This window comes from Martes martes, assembly GCF_963455335.1.
Source record: "Martes martes genome assembly, chromosome: 8".
NCBI lineage: Eukaryota > Metazoa > Chordata > Mammalia > Carnivora > Mustelidae > Martes > Martes martes.
The window spans coordinates 100,228,853-100,241,111 of record NC_137895.1 but is presented as its reverse complement, the minus strand read 5'-3'; the positions used below and the strand labels follow the sequence as shown (position 1 = coordinate 100,241,111).

Here is a 12,259-nt window from a genome sequence, read left to right as displayed (position 1 = left end):
CAGTTTAATGAGAATAGACCTAGAGAGGACTGGTAAGGTTCCAGAAGTATCCATTCAAGGCTCCCAGAATGCCACAGTTTGACATGTAACCTTTATCTATTAAGTTGATTACTTTTGGTAATGGATACATGTTTTATTTTTAGATATTCTTTGTGTTTATTTATATTCATTTTAAAGTAAATACTGAGTTACTTCAGTCCAGCTGGTTATGAGTATATTTCTTAATGTAAGTACATAGTATTTTAATAAAATATGTTGGAATGTAGACTTGATCTTTGGATTGAAAAAAATAACACCTAGTCATATACGTAAGAATTGGGAGTCGATATACTTGAACTAAGGACTTTATTTCAGTGCAAATTCTCTCCTGCCCCCATTTTGTCACAGGTGAATCCCCATTCTTTTAGGCAAGAATGTGGGTCCCCGCCCCATATAGACCATGGACTTTAGTTGTATATAAATGGTATGTTGACTTCAGTCTTGCATCATACGGTAATATAATGGGTTGGTAATCTGTTATGAATTTGAGAATGCATTTAATGGGAAAGAAAGCTAATTACAAAGCTGCCAAAGTGGGAGGGTGAGAAGGTACTATTTTTCATAAAACCTAGTTTGGAGAGCTTGATATGAATCTCTTGCAGTTCTGGAATTATAAATGTTTGGCTTATATTCAGGAAACCTGGAACCTGCAAGGACTGGTAAGGTGCTTTGCCTAATAAAGGGAGAAGTCTAATGTTAGTTGAGACTGTTCTGCACACGCAGCATTTGGTTTGACAAAAAGTGCTGGAGTGCTTATGAAGGACCAGATGTTTGTCAAGTGTGGGGAGTGGGCCCTTGTGGGGGAATCCATTTTAGATACTGTACAAAAGGGTTGCTTAGAGGTACAGGGAGGCCTCAGAAGAAGACAATCCAAAATGGATCTCTGAATTCCTTAAGAGTTAAGAAGAAAGAAAGCCCGACAGAATGGATTGCGTTCACTCAGGCAAAGGAGTTGCTGGGGCGAACAGCCATGGGTACAGAAGTGCCCGTGAGAGGAAGTCAGCATGAAAATAACTGCTGGGCACCTGGCTGGCTCTGTCAGTAGACCATGTGACTCTTCATCTTGGGATCATGAGTTTAAGCCCCATATTAGGTGTGTAGCCTACTTTAAAACAAAAACCTAAAATAATAAAATGATTGCCAAATGCAGCCTGTTCCAAAGCATCGTAGCCAGATAAGAACTCAGTCACCCCCTATAGTTTTAACTCTGGCAAGGTCAAGCCATACACAGCCAACTGAGAGGAGGAATGGAATTAGTCAGGAAAGAAGAAAAGGACCATGCCGGCCTTCTAACCCTTCTGCAGATGGTTAGCCTGTAGCCTGGCCTGGCTTATGAACTCTTGACGTTTGGTGTTTTTATAATTTTGTGGGGCTGACATTCTGTTTTAGTGCCTTACAAGTTCAAACAACTCGATGGACTTTCTATTAAAGTAAGCTTTTTCAATCTGGATTGGTAGAAAAATATCTGAATATTTAAGAGACTAGTGGGAGATGATTTTGCTGGGTGATTTTATCCCGTGAGTTAAAAAAATTGGTTACAGGGGCACCTGAGTCGCTCAGTGAGTTAAAGCCTCTGCCTTCGGCTCAGGTCATGATCTCAGAGTCCTGGGATCAAGCCCTGCATGGGGCTTTCTGCTTAACAGGGAGCCTGCTTCCTCCCTCTCTCTCTGCCTGCCTCTCTGCCTACTTGTGATCTCTGTCTGTCAAATAAATAAATAAAATCTTTAAAAAATATAGTGGTTACGTATATTAAGATTTTTGGGGTGCTTGGCTGGCTCAGTCAGGAGAGTGTGATTCCTGATCTTGGGGTTGTGAGTTCAGGCCCCAAACTGGATGTAGGGATTACTAAGAAAAAAAAACAAATAAACTTTAAAAAAAAAAAGATGTTTGAGCAATTTTTTTTGGTGCTATAATTCCACTGATGCGATTATTCAAAACCTGAAATAGTTTTGTCACAATTATGTATGGGATATATATATGAATATATGTCACCGTTAACTTTTTAAGCAAAGCTTTATTGTTTTGGTATATTTAATATGATCTTTTATTGTACTATATTACAGTTTCATATTCTTTCCCCTTAAAATTGCTATGAAGTTTTGTTCTGTTATCTTCCCATAATTTTTACCAGAATTAATACTGTTAATACTGAAAGAGCTAATCCAGGAATTTAGTAGAATCATCTATTTTTATTTTTATTTTTATTTTTTTAATATTTTATTTATTTGACACACAGAGAGAGAGAGAGATCACAAGCAGGCAGGCAGGGGGTGGGGGAAGCAGGCTTCCTGCTGAGCAGAGAGCCCGATGCGGGGCTCCATCCCAGGACCCTGAGATCATGACCTGAGCAGAAGGCAGAGGCTTAACCCACTGAGCCACCCAGGCGCCCCTATCTATTTTTATTATTGCTGAATTAATAAGGCAAGAGAAATCCTTTCTGATGATTGCTTTTAGTTGGTCACAGCTCTTATTTCCCCCTTCATTCTGTTGATAACACTTCTGTGATTTTGTTAAAAATTCAGGAATTATCTTGTGGCATACTTCTTTGCTTTTTAATATTGGTAAACTCTGATGTTATTTCTTTGGGTCTTTCAGCTTCTCTCCATTTTCTTGTCATCTAGATGCTGTTGATCTCTTAGTCTTTCTTCCCAGCCCTTCTGTTAAGGCTGTATGTCCCCCTGTTCTCTGTTTCTCCAGAGCACAACACCTGTACTTTAGCAATAACCTGTCCTCGAATTTATTCTGTGTCGACCTCCTGCCACCTGATGGTGAGTTCTAGGAGCAGTATTGAACATATTTGTATCTCTAGGGCTAACTGAGGTGCTGTATAGGTAGTCAGCTAATAACATTTTCTGTGAATGAAAAAATACTAGTCATTCAGTAGGTTCTAGAGCACTAGAATAGAAGGTTCAGATTCTCCATAGAAAGTTAAATAAAGCTGTAGAGACTATTATGTGACTGTCATTCCTGAAAATACCCTAGTGAGTAGAACAGCAACAGGAGATACCCTTTATGTGACTGAAATGTCTTCTTGTAGAGGAACATCTGATTTCTTTTTTAAAAGATAAAAAATGCAAGGTCGGATTGTGTGCCAGGTTTATAATGTATCTGATATGCAGAAGGACCTGTCAAAAAGAAGAAGACATCTAGCATATGAAATTCTTTAAGGTATTTTGGATTTCATATAAGATGTGCTTTATCTTGGGGTGCCTGGGTGGCTCAGTGGGTTAAAGCCTTTGCCTTCGGCTCAGGTCATGATCTCAGGGTCCTGGGATTGAGCCCCGCATCGGGCTCTCTGCTCAGCAGGGAGCCTGCTTCCCCCTCTCTCTCTGCCTGCCTCTCTGCCTACTTGTGATCTCTGCCTGTCAAATAAATAAATAAAATCTTTAAAAAAAAATAAAAGATGCGCTTTATCTTTTGGTCAACCAGTTGCTGCCATTAATGTTCTAAATTAAGTGTCTTAACATAAATTTATTATTAATGAAAGTCTCTTAAAATTCAACCTCAGGGGACAGAATTTCATGAATCTTTCATATATTTGTTTGTAGTGCTGGGAGATACCAGACATCATTTTAAAAACTAGAGCGGGTGGACTTAGAGAGCGGGCAGAGGAAGAACAGGTGAATGAAACTCGAATTTAAAGATTTCCTCTTTACAATGTGAAATTATACTTCATCCCTTGGGTGACCTCTACAGTGACCTGCCATTTCCTGAGATCATTATGTAGCAGAAAGGATTAACAATTATTATTTTAGACACTGAGCCTATTCCGTTTCATATAGACAAATATTTCCAAATTGCCCTTCATAGGGAATATACCAATGTTTATGCCTACAAAAACCAGTCTATTATTAGGTTCAGTTGGCTATGAGTAGTACATCATTAATTTTTGATGTAGTGTTCGGTGATTCATTAGTTGCATATAACACCCAGTGCTCATCACAACACGTGCCCTCCTTGATACCCATCACCCAGTTACCCCATCGCCCCTCCCCGCTCCTCTCTGAAACCCTGAGTTTGTTCCTGGAGCCCATAGTCTCTCACAGTTTGTCTCCCTCTCTGATTTCTCCCCCTTCAGTTTTCCCTTCCTTTCCCTTTGGCTCTCCATCTTATTCCTTATGTTCAACATATAAGTGAAACCATGTGATATTTGTCTTTCTCTGCTTCACTTATTTCACTTAGCATAATCCCCTCCAGTTCCATGCATGTGGATGCAAATCCTTTCTGATGGCTGAGTAATATTCCATTGTACCACATCTGCTTTATCCATTCATCTCTTGAAGGGCATCTTGGCTCCTTCCACAGTTCAGCTATTGTGGACATTGCTGTTATGAACATTAGAATGCATGTGCCCCTTCTTCTCACTACATCTGTATCTTAGGGGTAAATACCCAGTAGTGCAATTGCTGGGTCATTGGGTCGTTATTTTTAACATCTTGAGGAACCACCATATTTCAAAACCAGTCTTTAGAATGTTGATCTTTTTATGTCAGATTTTAAAAGACGTACTATAATGGAGCTGTAATTGGCATTTTCATTAATTAATACGGAGTGAAATTAAATATCTTCTCCTATATTAAAAAAAAATTCTCTGGTAGTTAATCACATCCTTGCCAAATTCTTTACTCACCATGCTTGCACAAGTAAAAGCCACAGGTTCCATTAATTATGTGTTAGGACCATGTAAAGTGGGTGACCTTGTTCTCATATTCCCTTAGGAAGAAAGTATTGAAGCTGAGTTTTGTTTACTGCACACATCTAATGGATTTTCAGTTGAATTGTACCATTAGTAATCAGATGCAGTCATTTTTGGGAGTTAAAAATAATGAAATAGATTATTTGATGTTACAAAGAAGTGAAAAATCTCCCATTTTCCAGATCCCTTGTTTCTCCTATATTATCCTGTGAACTTACCAAGTGATCAGATAAATCAGGATGTTTTTGTGAATAGATGGGCATCTCCTGAATAGGTCCTGAGTACAAACAGATGTGGTCAAAATTCCAAAAAAAAGTATGTGTGGGACACCTGGGAGGCTCAGTCAGTTAAGCGTTTGCCTTTGGCTCAGGTCACAATTCCCGGGTCCTGGGATTGAGTCCCGCATCGGACTCTCTGCCTGCTGCTCCCCCTGCTTGTGCTCTCGTGCTCTCTCTGGCAAATGAATAAATAAAATATTTTTTTAGCAAGTGTACATCACATGAACTCTCAAGGAAACAGATGTATAGTGAGCCTCTCTGTAGCTGCCATCTTACTGCGTTTAAGTGGATACATTTCACTTAATGAGCTTATCCTTCGTGTTTCATCCTTCCTGTGCTGCAGAAATGATTTTAGGCTCTCACCTCAAATTTCGCCACCCTTCACAGTCCTGAAAGTAGGCTAAAGACCAGCTGTTCTTAAACCTGAGATGTTATGTCTCTGTAACTCCTCGAAATTATGAACTAGGTGATGACAAAGACAGAGGTGTCAGAAGTAAGGAAATGAGACAAAATAGAAAGGTATTCAGAGAACTTGGTTGCTAAAGGATTTTCAAGAAGAACAAAAGAGAGACTCTTGTTTTTTATTATTTTGAAATAATCACAATTAGCTAAAAAACCATAATCAGTTGTAAAAAATATGAAATGACAGCGATGATAAGAAATTTGTGGTTCAAGTAATGTGAAGCCTGGTGTAAAATCTTCATGGATGTGGAAACACAGCCCTCACTAGTTAGAATGGCAAATTGCCAGTATTAGTTCCGCTATGACAAAGGTTCAATTTTTAAAAATTTTGATGAAAAATCATGTTTCATGCTACTATAGCAGAAAACAACAGATTTCAGAATTTACGCAGCTGATATCATATACTTTGATTACTATATAACCGTTTTTTTTTCCTGTTTGGGAAATTAGGCAGATGTGTTTCCCTGTACCCTCTCTCCACATAAGCTAATGCCTTTTGTATACCTTTTAAAATTTTTGTTAGATTTTAAGATGCTTAAGTTTAATGCTTCTTGGTGTTATAAAAGGTCTTCAGATCTCCTTATATAAAATGTAAAGAGTTTTTGGAGGAATAAATAGAAGGAAAAAGAATGTCTCTTGGTTAGGCTTCATAAAAATACACTATTTCCAAAAGTGAGATATTACTATGTGCCTATCCCAAGTCCCGGATTTAGTTTTATCCACCAGAGCTTTTGGTTTCTTAGAACGGATTATATTGTTAACATGTTTTATCAGTCACATGTGATACAAAAGCGGTATCTTGAATTTGTGCTTAATTTGGGGGAAGTATTTCTTTAAATGGATAACACTGATTTGTTTTTTGAAAAGATTTACATAAATTGTAACAATGGGGAAGATTTTTTTCACAAGGACTTTCAGACTGTTTCCTAGGTACCTAATAATATTTGCATGAAGTAATCCATATAACGGGTAAATATGATGATCTGTAAGGTGGTGAGTATATCAAGATTCCAGTGGACTAAATTATGACAGAACTAAAGGGCAAATGTCTTGAGGTAAGATGATGAAGTTGAACCTACTGTCCGGATCAGGTAAGAGAAGAAGGCTGGTACTCATGGTTAATTTGCGAACTGGTTATATCTTGTGATCATTTACAAAAAAATTTTAGTTCCTTTATTATAAACAAATAATGTTTATCATTCATGCTAATCCTTTTTTTCTATATTTTCACTTATATTAAGCGTATTCGGTCACAGATTTTATGCGGCCAAATGTATTGATACCTTCTTTTATAGCTTCTGTTGTTTGAAAAATCTGTCACTCATCAGTAATACCACTCATATATGTTTTTTTCTGAAATATTTAATGGTTTAATGGTTTCGTTAAAAGGAGTAAACACTTTTACTAATAGGGTTTATTTTGGTGTATGTGTTGAGCTGTGTAGGTAGGTTCTGCTCACTAATTTTTTTCTAGAGTATTTTTATTTTCCATCGATTATTCTTTTGTAGACAACATAGCATTTAATAATTACATTTTTGGCCGCCGCCGCCGCTGCCCTTTTCCCGGCCGGCGGCCGCCGCTGCTGGTGCCGCCGCCGCCACCTCCGAGTTGCAAGCGGAGCGGAGGCCGGGACGGAGCGCGAGCGCCGCCCGCCCCGCCACCCCGCGGGCAGCTCCAGGGCCCGGCAGGCTCGGCCGGCGCCCCCCCGCCCCGTACCCCCAGCCGCCCGCCCCCGCGGGCCCAGCCTGGCGTGACCGCCTACCGCCTCCTCTGCCCGCCGCTCCGCGCCCCCCGCCACGCCGCCGCCCTCTGCGCCCCGCGGCGCACCCCCCCCCCCCCACCATTCCGCCCGCCATGCCCGGCCCGGCTGCTGGCAGCAGGGCCCGGGTCTACCCCGAGGTGAACAGCCTGAGGAGCCGCAAGTACCGGGGCTATGAGGCTCAGGTCCCGAGCTGGGGTGATCAAGATGATTACCAACTGGTTGGAAAACTTGGTCGGGGAAAGTACAGTGAAGTATTTGAGGCCATCAACGTCACCAACAATGAGAGAGTGGTTGTAAAAATTCTCAAGCCAGTGAAGAAAAAGAAGATAAAACGAGAGGTTACGATTCTGGAGAACCTTCGTGGTGGAGCAAATATAATTAAGCCGATTGACACTGTGAAGGACCCTGTGTCAAAGACCCCAGGTTTGGTATTTGAATATATCAATACTACAGATCTTAAGCAACGTTAGCAGATCCTGACAGACTTTGATATCCGGTATGATAAGTATGAGCTACTTAAGGCCCTGGATTCCTGCCACAGCCAGGGAATCAGGCCCAGGGATGTGAAACCTCACAATGTCATGATGGATCACCAGCAGAAAAAGCTGCGACTGATAGGCGGGTCTGGCAGAGTTCCACCATCCTGCTCAGGAGTACAATGTCCATGCAGCCTCCAGATATTTCAAGGGCCCGGAGCTCCTTGTGGACTATCAGATGTATGATTACAGCTTGGACATGGGGAGTTTGGGCTGGATGTTAGCAAGCATGATCTTTCGAGAGGAGCCCTTCTTTCACGGACAGCACAGCTATGACCAGCTTGTTCGCATTGCCAAGGTTCTGGCTACAGATGAGCTGTATGGGTATCTGAAGAAATATCACATAGACCTAGATCTGCGCTTCAACGATATCCTGGGACAACATTCACGGAAACGCTGGGAAAACTTTATCCATAGTGAGAACAGACACCTCGTCAGCCCCGAGGATCTAGATCTTCTGGACAAACTTCTGCGATAGGACCATCAACAGAGACTGACTGCCAAAGAGGCCATGGAGCACCCGGACTTCTACCCCGTGGTGAAGGAGCGGTCCCAGCCTTCTGCAGACAACGCTGTGCTTTCCAGTGGCCTCACGGCAGCCCCCTCGCGGACTTGGAAGGCGATGGGTAATGCGGCATTGATGCTTGCCAATAAAACCGACCAACCAAACCCAAATCTTGAAGGAAAACTACAATGTGATAAAAAGAAATTCTAGTCATTCCTTCTAAACGCAAAGAAGAGTAAAGTCCTAACTGTCTGTCAAAAAGAAAGAAATGCCCCAGTACTAGTCTACAGGGAGCTGCCATTATGGCGGCAGGACGATGCCCAGAGTTCAGGATCTTTGGAATGCATGGGAGAGGAGAGACTCGGAGTTGTTGTCCATTTACCTTTATTTAACAGGAGCCCACTGTTGAATTAACCCGTTCAGTCAACAAGCTCTGAATATCTGACTTCCTGTCTATTCCACTGTGGTCTGGGTTTCCTTTGGCGTGAGATTCAGGCTCAAGATTTAGCAAAACGTCAGCAGTCTATACTGACACACCAGCCTCATTGATGAAAAGGAGATATTAAAACAGAGACAGTATTTTTTTTAGGCTCTTTTACAAATTCATGTTTTATGTATTTTTTGGTGACATGAGCTCTCTGGGAAATGGACCTCACCCCTGCAATTTTCTTCTAAGTGTATTCATTTGGGAGCAAACTGCAGGCACTCAAAAAAGGCCCCTTTGCCGTCAGCAGGCATCACTTGAAACCTTGTGACGCTGTGAACAGGTCCCTCTGTCTCATCAAAAGTTGGATGCGAAGTGCATAACTTGGAGCTCACTGTAACCTTTATTGATTTGCCTAACCATAAAATCTTGTTGCTATTTTTTCCGTGTAGCCTTTTTTTTCTTTTTGCAGCCTTGTAAGGAAAACCTCACCATTTCCCAGCACATACATCCCTATGTGTGCACCTGTTTTCATGCACCTCTCTGAAATAGAGACTTTCTGGTCATAACCATAATGAAAGCTGGAAAGTCGGTCTTCAGGCAGGTTGGGGAATGGGGAAACATCCTATTAGAATGTATTTAGGAAAAGACTTATTGAGTGAGAAAAATGTACTCTTCTCCCACTCCCCACCCTTTTTGCCTTTTTATCCCCATGAGAAGCAATTTCCTTTATAATCAGGGTAAGCTGCATTTGGAAGCTCCAAGAGGTCATATGTGAACATGATGGCAGAGGTGTCCTTCTCACGGGCAGGGACTGGGGTCGTGTGTGCAGGTCCAGCCCGTTCCCCAGTGACTGAGCAATCATCATCTGGGGGGGTCTGGGGGGTTAGTTGGAGCTCCTGGAGCCAGTGTCAAAGCTCAGGATCCATTGTGCCAGCCTTCGTGTTAGCAAAGGAAGCTAGATTCTGCCTTAAAAAGTAAACAGGCTGATTTCATTTTGGGGACTTGTCACCAGTCTGGTTTGCAAGCAGTCTCCTCCCTCAGCTGCAGAGCCATGCCACAGCTGTGGGGACTTCAAGCTAGGCTAGAGCTTGAGGTGTCAACCCACATCAGAGCGTAGGATTTCTTTGTTAACTATTTAATAATGCCACACATTTTTATAAGGTTAGATTGTTTGTTTGAAAACATCTGTTTACATCCCGTATTCCAATAAAATCGTGTTGGTATTGGTCGCAAAAAAAATTATATTTTTACATTTGTGAATTATATATTTTATACTTTATTATCTAATGCTGAAAGCTTCATTTGTTAATCTTTAAACATATTTATTTTTTTAAGATTTTTATTTGAGATAGAGCGAGAGTGAGTGAGAGAGAGAGTATTGCCGGGAGGGGGGGGCGGATAGTGGCGGGACAGAGGGAGAAGGAGAAACAGGCTCTCCACTGAGCAGGGACCCCAACATGGGGCTTAATTCCAAGACCCTGGGATCTTGACCTGAGCTGAAGGCAGACACTTAACCGACTGAGCCACCCAGGTGCCCCAATCTTTAAACACATTTAAAGCTATTTTATTGTTTTAACTAGAAACAAATTACTATGTGCAAAGCAACACACAATTTATCACTGAAAAATCAGAAAATATAAATAAGAAAATAAGTATGTAGTGGTATTAATCCCTGGAAGTCTCCCAACATTGGCTTCCCAACATGCAAGGATCTGAGGGGTGATGCTAAATTCTCACCTATCTCCTTCCCATTGGAGGGCTTTTGAGTCCCCACTTGAGTCCCAGGTTGGAGACTGAGCTACTTAATTTGCTTATGTTGAAAAAGTCTGGCAACAAAGAGGATACCTATAACAACTCTCTGGGCACCAACTCCTTATGAAATTTGGTGCCAACTCCTATGTTTGGCACACAGATTCTGGGACAAATAAAAAATATTTTAAAATTTAATGAAGTAGAGATGCCCATTCATTTTTCTGTTGAAAATAGGAAGTTCATCGAGTGATCGACTTTAGTCATGAGAAAGTGTACTACCAGCATGTACTTTCCCCTATAGGAAAGAATGACATGAGTGGGAACGGTTTGAACCTGCACAATGCTCTATACCCTCATGGTGGAGGGGGTCAGGCACACAGGCTTTGCCCTGAATTCTGTAGGGCAGACGTGTGGAAGTAAAATGGAGAACCAAACTGAAATATTAACTTGCATTTGTAATCTGAGCTTTAATGTTTGAAAGTTACGAAGAGGAGTTACAAATGTCCCACTCTGCCTAAGGAATCTCAGAGTCACAGATGGTGTCTTTTCTGGATAGGTGGGGGATATGGGAAGAGTGGGTGCAGAGATGGTTAAAAAAAAACTCCAACTTGAACTGCCATAATAAGCAGATATTACTCGGGGGGGGGGGGGAGTCAAAGCGATGAGTGGTATGTTGGGTATACCCTGGGACTGACTTGTTCTTAGCACTAAGAGCCCTGTGTCCCAAGAAGCCCCCAGTCCTAAGCACACTGGGGAACCTGCTTGAGATCTGGAGGTCAGAGGTCTGAAAATCTCACTTAAGTTAAAGTGTTGGCAAGGCTGCATTCCTTTCTGGAGATTCTAGAGAAGAATCCACGTTCTTGTCTTGTTTTTTTTTTTTTTTTTTTTTAAGATTATTTACTTATTTATTTGATAGAGATCACAAGCAGGCAGAGAAGCAGGCAGAGAGAGAGGAGGAAGCAGGCTCCCAGGGAGCCCAATTGCCGGGCTGGATCCGAGGACCCTGAAATCATGACGGGAGCTGAAGGCAGATGCTTAACCAACTGAGCCACCCAGGCGCCCCCTGTCAGCTATTTCTATTGCTTTTTTTCATTTCATTCACTATATTATTCAGCTCCAGAATTTTTGTTTAGTTCTTTCTTAACTATTTCTAGCTCTTTTAAAAAAAATATATTCTATCTTTGTTTGGGAGAGAAAACCAAAGAGATCAAGTGGGGGAGGGACAGAGAGAGGGAGAGAGAATGTCAAGCAGCCCCAGGGCTCGATCCCACGACCCTGAGGTCATGACCTGAGCTGAAACCAAGAGTCAGACACTTAACTGACTGAGCCACCCAGGTGCCCTTCCAACTCTTTATTAAATTTCTTATTTTGTTCATCTAGTATTTTTCTCATTTTATTGAACTGGCTTTTTATTTATTGAAGGTTTTATTTGTTTGTTTATTTATTTATTTTAGAGAGAGCATGTGTGTGAGCCAGGCGAGTAGCAGAGGGAGAGGGACATGAAGACTCTGCACTGAGCATAAGCCCGAAGCAGGACTGGATCTCACGACCTTGCGATCATGACCTGAAACAAAATCAAGGGTCAGGCGCTTAACGGACTGAGCCACCCAGGCACCCCTGAATTGGCTTTTTGTGTTTTCTTGTAGCTCACTGAGTTTCCTTAAAACTGCTATTTTGAACTCTTTTTTGGGTAAACTACTGATCCTCATGTGTTTGAGATCAATTACTGGAAGATTATTGTGATCATTTCATGGTATCATATTTCCTTGATTTTTTATATTCTTTGAAGTTTTACATTGCCG

At 41.5% G+C, this 12,259-nt stretch overlaps 1 pseudogene across 1 annotated transcript; it reads left to right on the top strand.

Annotated features, from left to right (window-relative positions):
* The first annotated feature begins 7,329 nt into the window (after window positions 1-7,329).
* On the top strand, window positions 7,330-8,488 carry LOC308347149 (casein kinase II subunit alpha'-like; annotated as a pseudogene). Its single transcript has one exon. The product of its transcript is annotated as a casein kinase II subunit alpha'-like (transcript).
* Window positions 8,489-12,259: the final 3,771 nt, after the last annotated feature.